Consider the following 16,667-nt stretch of genomic DNA (forward strand, 5'->3'; position numbering starts at 1 on the left):
CATAAATTACAGATCCTGGCCAAACAATTATAAATTTTATAATAAGTTTTTAGAACTAATTCGGTATTCGTCCGTTGCCGGTGGAGTAGGTAAAGCCGAGTGTGCAGCGCGTCCCTCGCGGTCTGCCGCTATGACGTCGCGTCTGCGTATGTACTACAGTACTCAACCGCATTATTGTGTTTTTAGTGGGTTCAAGTAATTCCGTGAAAAGTTTTTTGTAATATCAACTAATCATCAGTGCTTGCTCCGTTTCGTTGCCTATAAAACAATTGACTTCCCTTTATCTTGCATAATATCGATTGTCCGAAATACACTTCGCATAGCAGTTTTCGCAGAATTTTTTTTAACCAAATGATATTTTTGCAAAATTGTATAATTAGCATAACTGTCATGTCGCATAACATTCATTTGACAAAATATTGAATAGCAGAATAATAAGATCGTAGATTTTACTTTCGCAGAATTTCATGTAGCATAAATTACATTCCACCGAATTTGTAATGGCATACTGTTATTAATATTATCGCCGACTTTAAATTCGCAGAATTTTATGCAGCACAATAAATCCTGCGACCCCTATACAAAAGGAACTGCTGCCAAAACTGTAGGTTAGGTTAGGTTTGAACAGAGACCCCTACAAAATAAGAACTGCTGCCAGAACTGTAGGTTAGGTTAGGTTAGAACTGCGACCCCTACAAAATAAGAACTGCTGCCAGAACTGTAGGTTAGGTTTGAACAGCGAGCCCTTCAAAATAAGAACTGCCAGAACTGTAGTTTAGGTTATGTTAGAACTGCGACCCCTACAAAATAAGAACTACTCAATAGGAACTGCCTTCAGAAATATTTTAATTGCAATTAGCGGATCGGGTATGCAAAATTAATTATTATTCTCATCAACATTATGCCAAATGCTTAAAAAAAATTGCGATATAACAGTGTGTCTAAGAAAATTGTGCGAAATAACAGTATGCCAAGTAAGTCATATGCAACACAATTTTCGGCTAAACCATTATTCGATTATAGGATTATTATTCAAATTAACATTATGCTATTGCATTATTCTGCTTAGGAAAATTGAGCCAAATAATAGTATGCCAACAAATTAATGCAAAAAGTAATTCTGCGAAATGATAATTCTGTTAAGGGTTGTTATGCGAAGGTACAATATGACAATAATTTTTCTGCAACATATTAGTAATCCAAAACAACCGACTTATTTAAACATTTTGGTCTACGATCCCTAAAAACATATTCGTTAGTAAAAACACGGTGCATATGTGAAATGAAAATGAATACTCCGAGGGTAACTAGCATTACGAACTTCTACCGGCGTGGCTCGAAAAGTTTCGGTTGGCATTTCTGAATATATTACGTTACTTTCATGAATATTTATGGTACAACATGCATTCCACAATTGGTGTAAAATGCTGTTATCTATTTCCGGATTTTAACAGACGGCTTGTCCTACTACTCGTAATTTTGTAGTGTTTGTTTGTGGAAATATTCTTAGTTATGTATTATAACGACTTAAATATAATTAATTTTTGGTCGTACATCATTAATAATAATTTACCTACGACCAAATTGTCAGGAGTTTTAAAACAGGGCAAATTATTATTAATACAGTAAGTTTATATATTAGCGTTTGCATCAAATCCAAAATTTGTGATGTTGGCCTAATGAAGAATCAAAATTTGTGACCTCGAGTGCTGAACGCAACTTTGTCAAAAATTAAGAAAACCGTTTCTGATAGTATCTTCTCAGGGCATTTTTAAAGTAGACTTGTTACAATACAAGACTAGAATTGACTCTGTAGACCTAATAGTTTCCAAGATAATAAAGCCTTTCAAAGATTATATTTTTTTTTGAGCTTGAATTAGTAGGGCAAGCAAGTGCAGTGAATAGGCAATTATTTCTCAGGCGATGTCGCTTGGCACGATTTTTCCTGAGTTGGCCTAGTAGCCACGAGATCGTACCGTGCCCATCCCCCAAAAAGAGGGGGGAAACGGTCGGCTCACCAGGTCCAATCTATGCTGCTCTTCCTGCTCTTGGCAACTAGGGCAAGTTATATATCATTTTATGCCCTCCGGGCGGAAAGCGTCAACTTTGCTCCCGCTGCGCTAAACGAAGTTGCCGCTTTCCGCCTCCGTCGAGCAGAAATATAGTATGCGCACCACGGGACAAAACGTAATATGATATTGCAATGCCCTCCCAGCGTCCATATTACTCTGTGACACACACATTACCTAGCCTATCTACCGACCTATACCTAGCCTGCTACCCAGTAACTAAGTACACTAAGGTTGCATAAATAACTAAAATGACTACCTATGTCTAACTAATTGGTTAACTTTGCATACACTCCCCGATGTTGCACGTTTGCCCGATAGCCTGTTACAAACAGAACAATGCAAACGTAATTTTGCTGCCTGCTTGAAGTACCTTCAAAGGTTATTAAGGTTCTAGTCCTACACTGGGTCTTGACGTAGTGATATTTGACTCTGACGAAAAACGTGGTGGGGAGCTCAAAGGGATCTGCGCATGATATGACAATAATTATTGTAAAGTATAAAGGGGAACAAAATAATAGGAATAGGAAAAACCGGCCAAGTGCGAGTCGGATTATAGCACGAAGGATTCTGTACCATTACGCAAACGCAAAAAACAGCAAAAAAATCACATCTGTTGTATGGGACTACTTAAATATTTGTTCTTAATAACTGTTTTTAGTATTTGTTGTTATAGCGGCAACAAAAATACATCATCTGTGAAAAATTTACCTGGTAACAGACAGAAAGACATACGGACAGTGGAGTCTTAGTAATACGGTCCCGTTTTTACTCTTTGGGTACGACACCTTAAAAACTGGACTTAACTGGTAAAAAATACTGAAATTTAATTGAGTATATTGCCATTTATCATTAAATAATTGTAAATTCTGTACATATAAGTAAATAAGTTTGACGTCTGTATTAATACAAATAAGTTTTTATTGGAATTCTACAGTGATGGGTAACATTTTTCCTTAAAATTGTTATAAATTGTTATAAATTATTCTCTCAAATAACTATAATTTCAAAAATTAAACTATTTTATTTAAATTTGTCTATGGTATAGGACTGTAGGTGCATAAGATGCTCAGTTTCAGTCAAATATATATTTTGAAATAGTTTTACCGACAGATAAGCAACGTAACGGGCTGTTAACAGAAAATCTTAAAATACACCCTATATTTAAAATCAAAATAAATTTTAATTTTTCGCACTTCCATGTTTTAATAACACCGAAAGATTAAACAGAATTTTAATTACCTTCCTAACTTAATAACGTTTTTTTACTCGTAACGTCGAAATTCTGAGTAAAGGAGAGGAAATCAAGCGAAGATTCAATTAAATTCTCCATCGAACGGCTCCAACATCAAATTATCAAACGTCAATTTTAATTAATAAGCTGATACGTATAAACTTCATTCAAAAATATTTAATTAATAAACTGTGTCATATCGGGCCGGGTGGGGCTTGTAACTGGAGCAAAAAATTAAAATTTTCACCACCATTTATTCAGCTATTTTAAAAATAACTTGCGTTGATTTTTTGTACACTTTAAAGTTTATTAAGACGCAATGTATGTACCTATTGCGAATTTTGTAATGTTCAAGGCGTGACAAGCAACGTCAATTAAATGATGATGGCGAACAGATAATATTTAATTTGTATGAAAAGTAGGAAGTTTAATAACTTCGTAATTTTTTAAAGTTATTGAAGAATATTGCATTCGTTTGAGAAGTTAATACAATGTATGTTTTAATTATTATTATTGTCTGTCTTTCCTTGATCTCGGAACCATGGGGTCCCGGACATTTGGATGGCGTGAGTGGGGCCGAAGCCAATACGTAGAAGCCCCTTGTAATAGACAAATTTTCTAAATATAATTTGACACCAACCGCCCCTTATCCCTTACTTTTATCCCCTTAGATTTAGCCTTAGACATACCTACTGACAGACATTAAAATTTTAAAGGATACTCGTAAAATGTATAAAATGTAAATAAATAAAAAAACCTTTACTTATTCGTTGCAATGATTTTTCGACAAGATATAACATATCGTGTACAGAAAACACGTTATGTTATATACCATTTTTGCCGTATTTAACCAAAAGTCACATTACAACATTTTTTGCTCCGTAGTTAAAATCGGCCTGGTTATATGGGCCTACGGTGTATAAATGGGTTAGGTCCAATGAGCAATTTTTCAATCTGTATACTATAATATTTGTATTTCATCTACTACTCATCCCTGACAAAATTTCCGGTTCTATTTCGATTTAGCTGTTTACTTTCCCCAATAGCAATCTTTACGGATTTCCGCATTCAGGATTTAATCGCTTAACGTAAAGCGATGCGTAGAAATAATATTGCAGTATTCACAAAAGCTTATTTATTTTATCTTAATATTTTTCCGTTGAGAGGGGCGTAAATCCAGGAAATTAGAAGGAAAATAAAATGGCGCACCGGGTGAAATTGCGACAGAAGATATGGCTCCCTCGCGGGTTTTTACCTTTTTACCTCGATTACTCTGAAAACATCTAGAAAAAAAAAGTAAAAACCTTCTGATAAAAATTTTGCTCGTCAGATCTTACTTCTATGTCATTAGCTATTTTTAGGGTTCCGTACCCAAAGGGTAACTGGAGCCTATTACTAAGATTCCGCTGTCCGTCCGTCTGTTCGTCTGTCCAGGCTAGACACTTGAAATTTTCAGAGATGATGCATTTCTGATGCCGCTTTAACAAAAAATACTAAAAAGTACGGCGGGCGAGTCCGAGTCGCACTTGTCCGGTTATAAAAATTATAATGCACGGTAATGACACCCAACTGGAAATAAATGAAAATTTGATATGTGTGTCATGTCGATATTTTTATATATCGAGCCAACTTAACGCTTTTGTGGCTTTGGTTGGATTCTGCCCTTGAAAATAATATTTATACGGCCCGATTCGAAGAATGAGATACGATAACGATAAGTTCTGTTTTAGATAAGTTCTCATTTAGATATCGTTTGCATGTCGTATAATTGACAGAAGCAGCTCGATTCGGGTAACCAATGTCACTTTGACGTCTTTCCAAGATTTCAAACGAGTCTTAATCATTCTTCGAATCGGGCCGATAGTCTTGTTTTTTTGTGTTTTTTTTTTATTTATTTATACAAACTTGATTTTTGCATTAGCCCCCTCGCAACTTCGCGACGGCGGTTAATATCTACTATCTTTTCATGACCTATTGAGCATAACCTTGTCAGATCTGCAAACCAGATTTTTTTTTACCAAAAGATTAAAGAAGTTTTTTTTATTCAAAAACCGCTACCTAAAACTTGTCTAGAAGAGATTGTTTTTAGCGATAAGACCGCCTGTTGTTACCTCTTACTAAGGTGCTGTATTCTTTGTTTTTCTGTATTGAGGTGAGCAATAAATAGTATTTGAATTATTTTGTAATCTTTATCATACGACATACATAACAGCGTCATAATTGATATTCGAAATGGGTTTTAGTTGGTACTTAATAACAATTTCCAGAATTACAAAAAAAGTGAGGTTTAATTTTCAACCAAATATACCTATAACCAAATACGTAGTTGAGGTAAGGTAGCCAGATAGTTGAGGTAAAAGGGAAGGGACACAACATTTTCGTTGCGACACGATACTACTGAATCTAATAATCTTTTGTCATAACTGGCACAACGAATATGGTTTATCGATTGTTTCTCTAGACGATACCTATTTTTTTTTCTTTTTTTAATTTATTTAGGCAACAAACAGTCTTATACAAAAAATAATGTAATAATAAGCAATGTGTTAATAGACCTTGAGTGCCCTACCTTAATGCCCTACCCTACCTTAAATTATAACTTATTGACCAAAGTAAAATTGTAAAGTAACTTAAAGTTTTAAACAAAACGTACTGTCAACCAATTTGATTCCTAGGCCACTATAGAACCATGCCATAATGACTTCTACGACAGTGCTTATTGAGTGATGCGTGTCAAGTATCTAGTAGTTAAAGCGACAAGGTTCTATAGTGGCAAATTGGTTGACTGTACGTGATACGTACCAGTTCGGCATATTGATATGTGTTGCACTTGTTAAGTGCCTCCTTTACAATGTCTGTATCGTCACAACTCACGTTATATTAATATAAACTAACACGATCTTCACATTCTATTTAATTTTCAACCGGGAATTTATCACGTGCAATTACTTTTATTATTTGTGCAGTAGTTAAGTAAAGTTGACGTTGAAAGTAAGTAGGTACATAAGATAAATTCCCGTTTTATTTTAAACAATACATTTTAATATTTAATTGTGGTTCAGTGTTTTTCATAATGATGAAATGGCAAATTTGCAGATCGACATTATTATTATTACTAAAGAGTAAATAGTAAATTAAAAAACTAAAACCTCCAATATTAGTCATACGTATTATTTTAAATTGGATAAGTATCCAATAATGAATAATTCAAATTTTATTCAAAATCAGCATCAAAGGATTCGACAGATAGTGAAAGTATCTATAAGTACCTAATTCAAAAGTTTCTGTTACCCTAAATAAATTATAAGTTTATCAATATTTTGTGGGGATATTATTTCTATATACGCGTATTTCATTATGACAAGAATAACTTTTGTGTATTATATTTCCTTATAAAAATACTATAATCATTAATATTTTATCTGTATGATATAAGTCTGTTCTTATCCTTAGTAAGTGTATTAATGCATAAAATTACCAATATTAAATATATTACTACTATACTTGCGAGATACTAGGTATAAGTAGCCATATTGACATCTTTTCCGTAATTATTTTATTTGATATTGTATAATTATTTCTCAGTATTTATTTGATATTGTGATTAATTTATTATGTAATTGATATTTAATGTTTTTTTTTCTGTCTTGACATTGTTATTTTTTTTTCTCTTTATTTTCATTCTATATAATAAATAGTTGACGATCATAATATAAATTCATATAGATTAGCTTGAAATAATTTATATTGCAATTTAATATTATGAAATAAATAAATCTAATCTAAAATCTAATATATTTATCATTTAAGCAAAGATAAAAATATTATTATTGGCAGTTTTTTCATACCTAAGAACCAATTCACCAAACATCCGTTTTAAGAATTCAAATAGTCAAGTATCAAAACCCACGTACCTTTTTTAATTGCGCCAAATAAACATAACTCCAGAACTAACCGTCAATTGAATCACAAAAAAAAAAACAAAACACTCAGGCAGGAAAACACGAAGGGTAAGAACCGAGTAAGACGCGATGTTTTCAAGAGCAAGCGACGCGGCCGGTCTGCTCGAGGAACGCGGAGCAACTGAAGGGTAGCATGTAGTAGGCACCGTGCCGATGTAAAGCCTAGCTTACTGGCTTAAGGGTTTCTAGAGAAAAATCGACATTCTTAAACAGATTCCGTACTACTATTTTGTCATTAAAACGTAAGTTTTTCCACAGTTAATATACCTAATATGTCAGAAAAGATGTTCCGCCGGAGAACATATCAAGCAAGTTCTACTTGATGAAGGTAAAATCCGTAAAAGGTAGCAAATTTTAATTTGACTATTTTAGAAAACCTACAAGAATCTTATGTGGGGTCAAAAAGGTAATAAATATTATTAAGTAGTGTGAAGTATTTACTAGATTTAGTTTTTTTTATTATTTTAACTTTGTAATTGAAGTCCATTCTTCTAGGCGACATCGAAAAGCTCTTTAATAAAGAAAAAAAACTAAGGACACAATCGTGCTCTACAGGCTACGGGCGTAGCGCTACGAGCGTAGTAGCGAGTAATAAATAAAGCACTCAAAGTTTGGACGGTAGTCGTTTACACTTAACAAAGTGAAGTTCAAAGAGCGAGTAACATCTTGCACAATCCAAACTTCAGAATTTGCATGTACAGTCCTCGCCTGTAGTTTAGGCGGGCAAGCTTGTGAGCGGTAATCAGATTCTTGAAGTCTGTTATGGTTTTGATATTACTAAGATCACGATCGGTCGTGCTTTATGGTGCAAGCAAACTCACTGCGATTAGTGTTAAGGTCACGGTCAAAAATTGTATAATCTGCATGCCGCTATATATCTCATCTTTATTTAATTGTAATGGTAATAAGTACGTATGAGAGTTGAATCAATTAATCAGCATTTGTGAACTACAAGCGAATTACTGAAGTGTTAGACATACATATTACAAAACGCAGTTTCAGATACATTAATAGGCTTAACTTAACCTAAACTTTAAATGAATCCATAGTTAGTATAATGATTTCAGAATAAAATTAAAAAGTCCTATCCTAGGTTTCAATTAAAGAAAATCTTACGGAACGAAATATTACATTATGAAGATAAAAAGAATTCTAAAACTCAGTACGTATTTGAAAACGGGATCTTAAGTACCTAGTGATAAATTTAATATCGCATGAGTGCATTTTCAAAGACCTGGATGGAGGCCGATTGTGTATTGCCAAATTGATACGTGTTTATCTTGTTTTGATACGACGTTAACCGTGAGCACCAATCCGCATAACGAGTCACGATTATTGGTACAGCAACGTGAGCAGCAGCGATGGTTTGTATTGGTTGGTGAGGCATCTGATGTCATCAGATAAGGCATATCGATCACGCTTATTGGTACCTTCTGTCAATATATCAATTTTGGTTGAAGAATTTTTTCTGACTTGATCGTCTCATCGGAAGATTAGTGCTGGATGTCAACAGAAATATGCCGAGATGAAGCCATTTCGTGACATTTTACTCGTTTTCTTACCTTGTTTCTTTTATGTAATAAAATATGTCTATTTTTATTTCTATTTAAATTTAAACTAACAGCTAACATAATCTAATCCATAACTGTTTGATAACAAGAAAATACTATCTGAATAGGCCTTCGCACACGACTCAAGCTCGTATCAAAATCAGATGAAAACCATATCAGATCATTAAAACAGAATCAGCTTCGTTGGCTCTAGTTCACGTTAATTTTAATATTATAGAACCCTAGAGGCGCGGACGCTGTAGCAAATTATAAAAACTACTTGAATATTCTTGGAACGATAGAAATTCTTATTTCTACTTTAGCGTAGGTAATTTCGACACTTAATATGCTCTCTTAAATGTAGGTAATTATTTGAGACGTTATTAAAGACTTTCTCAATTGCTTGACTTTAATAAAAAATGGTAATTAGATTTTTATTTGAAAGGTTAAAAGAAAATGAGTTAATTTGGAAAGCTGGGCCCAACGGAGTGTTTTTTTTTTTTCAAAAACCTTTTGTTGATGTTTTATCTTTCAAAAACCTTTTTTATCGGAAAAACATGAAAAAAGTAATTAAATCAAAGGACTAAACAGGATACAAAAGGCAAAGCGCCTCCTAGTTTAAACGGTAATTACCTTGCTTACGACGCATTAATTTGCGTGTTTATTACAGACATTTGTTCCTGAGTATGGATGTGTTCTATACATGCAAGTATTTGTATCTATGTATATTATTATATCGCCGTCTAGTACTCACTAGCGTTATTGAGCTTACTCTGGGTGTAGGTACGCTTATTGTAAAGATTGTCGTATAACATTCATTATTATATAATAACGGGTAATTTTATACTTGCTCACCACGCCTGAGTAATCTCTGTGATGTCTATATTTAAATGTTAATGATATGAGAAAAGTTAGGCACATAGTAGCCGCGTCACAGCTGTTACTTTGACGAATCTAAAAGGCGCTTGCTGTCTGGTTAAGTTATTATTGGATATTAAAGTTAATCATACATAATGTCATTTTAAGCTATATAGAAGCAATTACTACCGGCTGCGCGGGAAAATTAAAAAAAAATAAGTGTACAAACAACAAATACGATTTTTTATTACTATCAATTTTCAATATTATTGTTTAGAGGTGATATTCGGGTGTCAACTACAGCTCCATTAATGCTGCCTCAGCGTTGATACTGTCACCATATACCGTCACCATATCTGTCAATTTCCTTTATAAAATGACGTCATAATTATGGCAGTAATGCAACGGCGAACGTGCTTAATTTTTTGAAGCAAATTAACAAATACCGCGCCCACGTCAAGACCGCAGCAGCAGTAATGTCGCAACAGTCAGCATCCGAACGTCACCTTGAGGATTAAATCAAAACAATATCCATTTGAAATTGCAAAATGGCGCTTCGCACAGGCTCGTCGGAATACCTGCATGATTTAGTAATTTGGCATTTGCGGTTTGCGGGCGTGTATTAAATGAGATTACTGTGTGGGAGAATAGAACTTATTACAATTATAATTAAAAAAATGAATTATGGGCAAGAAACAAGAACATATAAGTGTTGAAATCCCCGACTTCTGAGCTAGATAAAAACCTGTGTTACAGAAGTCATTGTTCTCTCTCAGACAGTAGAAACTATTACCTGTGATTAATTATCTTCGTTCTATTACTCCTGATTAATATTTTTATCAACACACATGTCATAAACCCTCTATGATGCGTTGATTTACCGCAAATTACGGCCAGTATAAAGATAGTCTATTTGTTAGAACATATTTCTTATCTGTGAAATGTTATTACTTGAATATTGCGTTATAATAACATCGAATCCGATTATATAATGGCATTCAAATTTGGTACATCTCTGAATAACAACGGAATTTGATTTGACCTCTATTTTAATATCCGTCAAGGTGACGTTTTATTCGAAATGTCAACTGTAAACCATTTAAAAAAAGTTTATTGTTTAGAAACTAACTAACGCACAACTTTCGAGTAAAATTAGCGATCAGTTTATAGTAAGTGAGAGATATTTTCAAGACGTTACCTAATATCCGCAATAGAATAATGATGGAAAAATCATAGAAAGCTTATAATATGTGTATGTTAAAATAAAGTGTATGTAACAGTATATAATTAGGCCTTAAAACACTCATATTTTAATGCCTTTCATTAAGTAGCGGTCATATAAACTATGATTTAAAAATAGAAATTCAAACGCAAATTATTTTGTTCACTCAGTTATTAGGCTTGATGAATCCCGATATTATGAATGAGATGTCTGAATTAAATCGTTTTCAATGCCGTATTCCACATTTAACAAGCTATAATTAAAATCGTCTGCCCCTAATGCGGCATAACACGATAAAGAAAAAAAAAGTTCATCATCTCACACGTTAATTTGGGTTAAAAGAGGCCTTTGACGCAAGTTGTAAACTTGAAAGAGGGTATTTGCATAATTTCAGTGGTTTTTTTGGCAGGAGAAAACCTGCCTTATCGGGGCTGAAAAAATTGTTTGGTAGCCTGTAATATTTTTATGAGATACGGACGCGGGGATGGGTAGGAAAGTCCGGGTAAAGAATTTTTGTGACTTGTGAAAATAAGTTATGGCAAAAATATTCTACGGAGGGTCACTTTTTGTCAATTGGCGTAAACCTTAACAAAATATTTCCAAAATTAAAAGCATTTGCTAAATTGTTATAGATTTAGACAAGGTAGGTGCCCGCGAGGAAACGAAAAGATTTTAACAGTATATTCCGGAAAAATGTCATATGAACTTTTTTTAATACGCCTAGTTTCAGAGTTAATACCAGTAAAAAAAGGATTTTTTATTGTATTTCAGTACATAACGCCTTTTTGATGGCTATGTCGCCACTATGGGACGTCTAGTTTAGACGTCCTTATTGACAGATATCAAAGTAACAAGCAACACATTGAGTAGACTAGTTTTTACGAAAAAAAATTACCAATTGATATTAATCCATAAATTTTCCAAGAACATGCATATAAACATACAAAAAGTAAAAAAAAATATGACCTTAGGAATACTTGGTTAATTTTTTCCGTTTCCTCTCTGGCACCTTGTATAATGGTAAAGGCCTAAATATATTATAGTCTTAATCTCTCGTGTGCCGCGATTTTATTTTTCAAATACTTTCCTTGTACGCGGATCCACACGTTTTGGCTATACGAGCTCGTGAAAAACTAAATAGTTATCTATATAAGTAGGTACATTCTAATATTGCTTATATACGTCTCTTATGTAATAAACGCAGCATGTTGTGTAATCCAAGAAATATGTTAGTAATAAAAGTTAGGCAGTCTCTCCAACTATTTATAAAAGCACAAAGTGCTAATACGACACAGGAAAAGTAGTTTATATTTTTATATTCTCGTACAAAACAGAAGCTGAGAAAGGATAATAAACAACAAACAATACTTTGTATGTACATAACGCGCTCAGCTGCAGAATAAATACAATTGTAACAAGTTTACTTTAACAGTCTGTGGTTTAATACAATGTTACTGAAGTTTAAAAAAATAACCTAAAGCAAAGCCAAGCGGTAAGGGTTATGGGTTATAAACTGAAGGTAATGGTTCGAAACCCGGCTTATACCTATATAGTATATCAAACGGTGAGTTATTTTTCGGAGAAATAATATTTGATATTTACTAGTTTTGGATACTTCTTATGAATGAGAAAAGTTTCTGGTTTGCATTAAGATCTCCATTGTGCCGTAACTCACTTCTTGACATGTTTATTGCGTTACGTCGCTGCGTCACTTTAGTTGATATATTGAAAGAGATGCAATTTAGCGCAAATCAATAGCTAAATACAAATAACTAGTATTGAAGGTCCCAAATGAATGAAAATCTTTATTATCAGGCAACTGTTGGCCCATTCAAAACTTTAAAACTAGCATACATATTATTATAATAACTTAAAACTAAAAGCCGCTACAGTAACGCCACTGTTGTGCACAGAGCCATTCAGGTAAAATCAATATTTCAATCGATTTTTTTTTTCTTAAAGCATTTTCAGTGCTAATCACGACATGTTGTCGTTTTGCCTCTACGAAGCTGTTTTGCTACATACTGGGAAATCCATGTCATCGGCTACGTATAATATATGTGTTACTTACAGGCCTATTCGAACATAATATATTGACATCAGAATAATGCCCACCCCATAAACAAGCGCCGCAACAAGCATCTGCAACAGATGGTGTCGCCAATGATGATGATGAATATGTAACTAGAAGAAGAATAAAAAAATGTTCAAGTACCATTATATTTATTTATTGCTGTTTCAATGCTCTGTAGTTTTATATTTATTTGCCACCTTTTTCGAGTCTCCAATATCATAAGACCGAGTCTAGGTCATATTTTATTACTTTTCACAGTCATATTGAAGGTTATAAGTTTATCATTGGCTTTCTTACACATTAAATAAATTATTATCCACCTACATTCCCTTACCATTTCATATACGTTAATTGGCGTTCTAACGTGTGGGTTTCCCTCCGTAATATGTAGATCTATTTGAGAGCCCTTTGGGTATAATAACAAATACTTCGACTACCATGAGCATTCTTCGAAATATATTAGCAACTTCAGTTAAAATTTCAGAACTCGGTAGAGATACCATCTGGCGTTGAAACTCTAGGTCCATGGGGTCCCAGCGCGCACAAGTTTTTTTGCAGAAATTGCGAACCGAATTGTGACCGAAGAATTGTGACCGAAGTGAGAGCGGCTTCCTCGCACTACGTATCAGCATTGCGATACAACGAGGAAATGCCGCCAGCATCCTTGGTAAAATGCCTCAAAGGCCTATTTTAAATTTAAACTAGTTATAGTAACATCACTGTATATATGTATTATGTATAATTGTAATGTAACGTAAATATAATTATGCTTGTCAAAAAGTAAAGTATGGTAAAAATAGGCGATCTTGCCATAACTTTAAAGTATTTCGGCAATGTTACAAGTACCATCTTAACGGAGTACGTAACTTCCAGCGGATCCACTTAATTAATATCGTGTTAAGGCAGACATGTCACAACCAAAAATATGGCATCGCTTTATCGCCATGTGAATCCAAAACTAAATCTACGCAATGCCTAAAACTCCTATCCAATAACACGTACATAGCTCTGTTCACAGCTTCAAACAATTTCGTACTCAGCATTTGCCAGACGCGTATTCTAGCCCATTCTGGGCACGTGGCTACCCATATATTATAGTACGGGTATTATAGCCCTTGGTCCCTCATAGAATCGCGGCCACGGTCCTTCTTAACCGACATTTAAAAGGGAATTAATTCACAGATTTATGGGCGGGTTCAGTGTATTTTTTATTTAACAGCCCGCTAATTTTGGGCACAAGCTTCCGTTGCGTTGGTGTGTAAGCGATGTAAAAAGTTTTGTTGTAAAATATGTGATTTCCGTGTAGGTACATTGTTAGGAGTTTTTCTGTTTGCATGTTAGTACGTTGTTGTTTGTGTTTAAGGCTGCACATGTGCACTTTTGTAGGTATTTATTTATTTTTCGTAAGAGAGAAGAGAAGAGTAAGAGAAAAGGACAGAAATAACAAGGTTAAGCAAAGAAATCAAAGAAAGCATAAGAAAAGATAGAAAACAGCATAGAATGGCAACCATAGAGAAGCATATATTACAAACAGGAGGCATCAAAAAGGCATATAAAGAATTAAACAACAAAAAAGATTGGATAGTAAAAATGGAAAATGACAACGGGATAAAGAAAAGTGGCAGACAGGATATACTACAAATAGCAACATCTTACTATACAAAATTATATGAACAGAACGAAAGTGAAATAGAAATTGACCTTCAAGAGACCCAATCTGTACCCCACATCATGCCTGAAGAAACGGAAGCGGCTATAAATACGCAAAAAATAGACAAATCTCCAGGCCCTGACGGCATAAGCAATGAAGTTCTTAAACTTGTTAAAATATCACTAGTACCTGTTCTCACAAAAATTTTCAACAAAATATTAGACACGGAACACATCCCAAAACAATGGACCAAATCTAACATAATTCTTTTATTCAAAAAGGGAAACCACCTAGACATTGGAAACTACCGACCCATTAGCCTTATGTCAAACATTTACAAAATATTTGCAAAGATCATTCTCAGAAGAATTGAAAAAAGACTCGACGAGCAACAACCAATAGAACAGGCGGGTTTCCGCAAAGACTATTCAGTCCTCGACCACATCCACACAGTACGGCAAATATTGGAAAGATACGAAGAATATCAACTTACATACTATATGGCATTCATTGACTATCAGAAAGCCTTTGATTCGCTTATACATACACAAATTTGGAAAGCTTTAAAAGAACAGGGAATAGAACACAAATACATACGAATAATAAGAAACATCTACAAGCACAGCTCAGCATGCATCCAACTAGAGAGGAAGGGAAGCACATTTCGAATTCAAAAAGGTGTGAGGCAAGGAGACCCACTCTCCCCTAGACTCTTTCTGGCTGCATTGGAAATGATCTTCAAGAATCTTGAATGGGACAACCTAGGACTAAAAATTGACGATCGCACACTAACACATCTGCGATTTGCAGACGATATTGTGCTTTTTGCTAACACATCAGAAGAACTTGAAAAGATGATAAACGAACTAGCAGCAGAAAGTATCAAGGTTGGACTGAAGCTAAATCCTGATAAAACAAAGATTATGACCAACAATAAAAAAATTCCCATAACAGTGGCAGAAGCCCCAATAAGCTATGTGGATGAATATATCTATCTCGGACAGTTAATGGCCACGAAGGACCCTATTGACAAAGAAATAGACAGAAGAGTAACAAACGGATGGAAAAGGTACTGGAACCTGAAAGAAGTGATGAAAGACAAAAGTCTCCACATCGCAACAAAATCGAAACTGTTTAACACCTGCATTTTGCCAGTTCTAGTATATGGAAGCGAAACTTGGAGCTTAACAACAGAAAACACTGAAAAACTGGCCACTTGCCAAAGAGCGATGGAAAGGAGTATGATAGGACTAAGGCGAGCAGACAAAGTTAAAAACACCATCATCAGAAAGAAAACAAAAGTGCAGGACATAACCAGAAAGATCAAAAGGCAGAAGTGGAAATGGGCAGGTCACATAGTCCGAGGAAAAGACAAGTGGAGCAAAATAGTCAGCCTATGGTATCCACGAATAGGAAACAGAAAGCAATGCAGGCCCCAAAAAAGATGGGTTGACGACATAAGAGAGGTGGCAGGTTTAACTTGGTGCAGAGTAGCCACAGACAGACGAGAATGGAGAAGACTGGAGGAGGCCTTTGCCAATTGGCAACCAGATGAACAACAGTGGAATAAGAACGAAATTTACGAGTATTGAACGGCATCTGTCAAAAAAGGCTTATAATAATAATAATAGTTGATTGGGGCTGACGCGAAATTAAAGTGAAAACATATATTATTTAAAAGTTGACTGATTACATAGATATTATTATGTCTCTCTCCCAATTATACGTCTAGCAGGGTACCTTCCTTTTTTGAAAAATTAGGAATTGTACAAGATTAATACGTTCTACGTCGTTTGTACAGTACTAATTGAAAAAAAAATGGCGCTTAGTCTATTGTGCGCAACACGGTTGATTCGCGGCGAAAGGTGAGATGCTAAAGGGCCTAACATGAATCTATTAGCAGCATGACATGGAATCAAAATCTGTCGCTGCCATTTGAGCTCGAGCTAACAGCAGAATAGGTACTTTATTCTGAAAAAAAATGAAAGGGAAAGATTCGGTTTTTATGTTTAGGATTTAATCAAATCTATGATTTGGCCCAACTTGA

The 16,667-nt window shown here is 34.5% G+C and overlaps 1 protein-coding gene across 1 annotated transcript in view; it reads right to left on the reverse strand.

The window, feature by feature from the left end:
- The window catches only part of LOC133524076 (metabotropic glutamate receptor 2-like), a 302,673-nt gene extending 295,137 nt beyond the window's left edge, over positions 1-7,536 (reverse strand). The window contains exon 1 of the mRNA XM_061859884.1: positions 7,218-7,536. The gene's annotated coding sequence lies outside the window, so the exon portion shown is untranslated. The remainder of the gene's footprint in view (positions 1-7,217) is intronic.
- Positions 7,537-16,667: the final 9,131 nt, after the last annotated feature.

Source organism: Cydia pomonella, chromosome 13 (genome assembly GCF_033807575.1).
Source record: "Cydia pomonella isolate Wapato2018A chromosome 13, ilCydPomo1, whole genome shotgun sequence".
Lineage (NCBI taxonomy): Eukaryota > Metazoa > Arthropoda > Insecta > Lepidoptera > Tortricidae > Cydia > Cydia pomonella.